Genomic DNA, 4,933 nt, shown 5'->3' on the forward strand with positions numbered 1-4,933 from the left:
GAGCAGGGCAGAAGTCCAGCGACCATGTGGCCGAGAGGCTGAGAACTAGAGAGAGAGAGACATGCCTGCTGCCATGGTTGAAAAGAGATGCTGCGGACCAATGGCTCTTTCCTTCACGTTTTCCAATCCTGGCATGATGTCGCTTCCCTAATAAACTCCCACCATTGGGAGTATTGTCTGTGAGTTCTGTGTGGCCGCTGCCAGGGACTGTCAGACCCAGCAGAGAAACAGTGTCCTGGGAGGAATGGCTGGAGTCTGAATCCGGTACTTTCCCTCCGGCTCAGGCCGGTCCCAGGTATGCTCACCCTCGACCACCTCCTTCTCTCCCTTGGCCATTGCTGACCAACTCAGACCCCATAGTTTAAATTGTAGGCAGACCAGTTCCTTGCCACACATCCTGACACCCCCTCCTCCCTTGTCCACATGGTTAGGTTTTCAAGACCAAGTGGTGATGAGAACATCATTGGTGCCATGCAGACAGACAGTGGCCACAGTGCCTCAGGCCCCAGGCGTGACCTTGGAGGTTGCCCCATGGGGCTCCCTCCTCCCTGGAAGCCGCCACCATCTAAATGAAGCTGGCTCTTCTCTGCGCCTCATCTTCGGCCATGTAGAGTCGGGTCAGCTTGTGCCCTTTCAAACCACAGGTAGGGGCAGGATTTGTAGCCAGGAGGGTACCTGTCCCATGCCCACCCACAGAGTTTCTGCTCTCCACAGAAATGCCCAGACCACCCAGGAAGACTACCCACTGGTCTCAGGGTCCCCACGTGTGCAAATGGCCGGTCTCAGGGCCTGCAGCATAGTGGCCACCTGTCTGTGGCCCTCTGTGGCCCCCTGCTCCACTGACTCATGGCTCCAAGCTGCAGTTCCACCACAGGCCTGCAGGGGCCAGGATTCAGTGAGGCCTCAGAACAGTGCACAGGCTAAAGCCACGCCTTTTGCCCCAGACCCCAGCCCCGCCCCGGTCCAGTCTGCTTTTTGCTGGTCTGGCTCTCTTTTAATTTTATTTTCATCCAAGACTATGGGGTGGGGGTGGGGGCAGATCAAAGACTGGAGGCCCAGGAGGGGTCCTCACCTGGCTTTTAGGTGATTTAAGTAGATTTTTCACTATTGCCATAAATGCAAAATACCAGATAACCAGAGTCGATAAATGTGACGTAGGTGTATTTTGTTTCCCAGTCACAACACAACACAACACAACCAGTCAGGTTAAAATTATCTTATATACGCTGGTTCTGAGAGAATGTGCTCTGTTGTCTATCTTGATTAAAAAACCAACCAAACAAACCAAACACCTCACTGCCATCCAGTGCATGCTGACTCATAGTGACCCTATATGACAGGGTAGAATTGGCCCCATAGGTTTCTGAGACTGTAATCCATTACAAGAGTAGAAACCCTCATCTTTCTCCCAGGGAGCAAGCCAGGGGTTTTGAACTGCTGACTCTGTGGATCGCAAGCCTAACGCAGAACCACTATGCCCAGCACTTGGGAGCAGTAGGGCTCTTCCAAAGGCAATATTGTAGCACATCACACCTAATGAGTTTACTTACTTCTTTACTTATTGACATAGTCGGGTTTTAAAGATCAGGTTGCTGTGTGCAAACTGGTGTTAGTGAAAATGGAGGATGACTACATCGGTACATAACTGCCAAATAACATCACTACGTAATTGCCAAGCCATTGAAAATCATGGCCTAGCCAAGTTGACTCATAACCTTTATCATCATAGCTAGCCATACTCTCACCTCAAACCTTGATGTTGATCACTGCAGGACCTACATCACTAATGGGCAAAGTAATCAGATATTAAGCCGATGCGTATCAGTAACATGCAAAGTAAGCAGATAGTGGGCGTTTAACTACCGGAAATGAATATCGAATATTCAGGTCAATGATAAGTGAGGAGTTGGCCTATTATGCATTGGACCTTCTATATCATGTTCTGAGGAACTTTGGGGGTTGGGCTGCAGGTTGGGCTTTGGGCAGCTTCTCCAACCGTCCAAACCACCACACACACACACACACACACAGCTGCTCGGCAGGAGAAAAGACCATGCTTTCACAAAGACCTACCCCCTGGGGACCCTATATCAGTCCCTCTGCCTTTGAACAGACTCGGGAGCAGTGAGCTCTTTGGATATGATGTTTTAAGGAGACCAGACAACACAGTGGTTAGTGCTCAGCTGTAAACTAAAGGTCAGTGGTTCAAACCCACTCGATATTATTGCAGCACGGCTACTGAATTCATCAATCTGGTGTGGTGCACCTTCTATGTGGCGCTTTCAGGGGCTCAGGTGGCATGGTGGGTTACACGTTGAGCTGCTCCCAAGATGGCTCAGTGGGACAAAGACGGGCCTTGCTCTCCTGTAAGAGTTACGGTCTTGGGAAGAAAAAAAAAACAACCACAGGGCTGCTGAGTTAGCATGAACTCAAAGGCAGTGAGTTTGGGGGTTGATGCTGTGTTTCTCAGGGGCCCGGCTGCTGTCGCGGTTCTGCACTCAGCTGTTAACCCAAAGGTGGGCCATTTGCCGGCAGCAGCCTGCTTCCATAAAACTTACCTCCTGGGAGACCCCGTGAGGCAGTTCTGCTCTGTCCTATGGCATTGCCACGAGTCAGAGCAACTCGAAGGCAGTGGGCAGGGAGGTCACCTCGCACGTGCTTCCTAAGACTCCTCTCCGCTGCAGCCTTTCCCGGCAAGGATCGCAAGTGGACTGGTCCTTCTGGACAGATGACGGAAGGGAAGCTATGTTGTCAGCAAAATTCCAAATGGACAGCTGGTCACACATAGAGAAGCTCATTGCCCTAGACTCTAGGCTCCTCAAAAGCGGGTCTGTATCTCATTCCTGTACCCCCCTCATTCGTGTATCACAGAGCTGCGTGCATTCGGGGTGCTTCATGAATACTAACAGACAAGTGAGTAAGTCGCCATCCATGCCACTTCCCCCTGAAGGAGCCCGGGGGCCACAATGGTGAAGCGCTTGCTTGCTGACCCGAAGATCAGCACCTGAGGTCCCCAGCCCCTCCCGGGGAGCAGCCTTGGAAAGCCCGTTCTACCCGGCTCTCTACGGCCACCACCAGTCAGAGCCCTTTGGCCACACACAGCAACTTGCCCTCACACTTCCCAAGCTGTACTCCTGCTTTCCCCGTCCACAGACACACACACAGCCGCTCACACCCGCGCGTGCACACGCTCACACTGGGTTGGTTAGGATCTGGTTTGTCTACACACAGCAAGGTTCAAATAGGAATTGAGCAGTGGTTCCAGTAAGGGGCGGGGGACCCTGTTTTTCTTTTGTGAACACGGTTGACAGCTAGTCACACAGCCTTGGGACCGTGGCTCCAGACCTTGCTTGGTGTCTAGATTCGTATTTTGCTGCTTCTTCAGCTCCGAAGCTAGGGCTTCTGCTTCGTGGCTGACCCCGGCCACTGAAGCGCCGGCCACTGAAGCACCGGCCACTGAAGCGCCGGCCACTGACGCGCCGGCCACTGCGTTGAAAACAAAAGAGACAAAGAAGGGCCTGCCAACTCCCTACAGCTAGGATTTCCAACAGTGCCACAGAGTCTACTTCCGCTTCCGCTTCATTCACCAAACCTCATCGCATGGCCACACTAGCTGCAAAGGAGGCTGGGGAAATTTGGTCTTCTACCTGGCTCAAAGCCAAGGGTTCCTTTTCTACCCACCAAAAGGGGGCCCTGGGTCATGTAAAATGCTTAACTGCTACCCTACGGGTGGGCTGTTCAAACCCCGCAGCCGCCCTGCAGAAGACAGATGGGCAATCAGCTTCCACAAAGAGTACAGTCTTTGAGACTCCACGGCAGGTCCACGCTGCCTGGTTCAGTCCCCGTGAGTTGGCGTTGACTCATCGTCAGTGGATTTCATTTGAGTTTTTGTCCAGGGTTAAGCGTTCAGCGCTAACCAGAAGGTTGGTGGTTCAAACCCTCTCAGAAGTGCCTCAGAAGAAAGGCCTGGTGATCCGCAGAAAGGTCACAGCCATGAACCCCGCACAGAGCACGTCCGCTCTGCAGCATCATGAATCAGAATCAACTCCATGGAGACTGCTGGGGTCCTCTCCACACATGAGGGGTGCAGGAAATGCCGGAGCATGACTGACATTCTCTGTCGCACACCAGAAAGGAGGAGGAATCCCTGGGTGGCCGTGGCTGGAAGAAAGAGGGGCAAGAAGAAGGGATAGCTGACCCTAGGGAAGAAAGGGTCAGTAACGAGATTGCAGGATACACACACACACACACACACACCTTCCTCCAGCCCCTGTCCCCCAGTCTTGCTAAGAGGGAATCCTGAAAGCGGAGGATGGTTCATCTCCAGGGAATACTCCTCCCTGCTCATCATTTCTGAAAAGGAATTTCTATTAATAACATTTTTTGGCATCTCCCCACCTGAGGAAGACGGAAAGGGACTCACCAGCTGGGTGAGCTTGGAAGAGAGACTTGAGCATATGTGGCCGGGTCCCTTCACGTCTGGGGACCAGCTGTCCTAGGCAGGTGGGGTCTGACACGGGTGCCAAGGGGTGGGCCTCTGTCCCTCAAGGGCAGAGCTCTGGCGAGCCCATCTTGTCTTTGCAGTAGCTTTGGTCAGTCACCAAGCCGGCGCTGCCATGGTGCTGCTGTTTCCCTCGGTGCTGGGTCCGCAGAAGAAAGGCCTGGGGCTCCACTTCGGTTAGGACGACGGTGGAGAAAAGCGTCCGCTGTCTCCTCTGTAGCACACGGCTCGCCGAGGGTCGGGATGGACTCCATGGCCGTGAGCTTGATTCTGACCAGTCCTGTCTGGTTTTCAACATGGGTAAAGCCAGGCAAGAAGGTAAGGGTGGTGATTTATGGTCTCCTTAAAACTCCTCCATCAAAAAAAATCTCTCCATCCTCCTTTCCAACAGCCCCAGACTAGGTGTGTTAGACAGGGTTCTCTAGAGAAACA

Source organism: Tenrec ecaudatus, chromosome 6, assembly GCF_050624435.1.
Source record: "Tenrec ecaudatus isolate mTenEca1 chromosome 6, mTenEca1.hap1, whole genome shotgun sequence".
Taxonomy (NCBI): domain Eukaryota; kingdom Metazoa; phylum Chordata; class Mammalia; order Afrosoricida; family Tenrecidae; genus Tenrec; species Tenrec ecaudatus.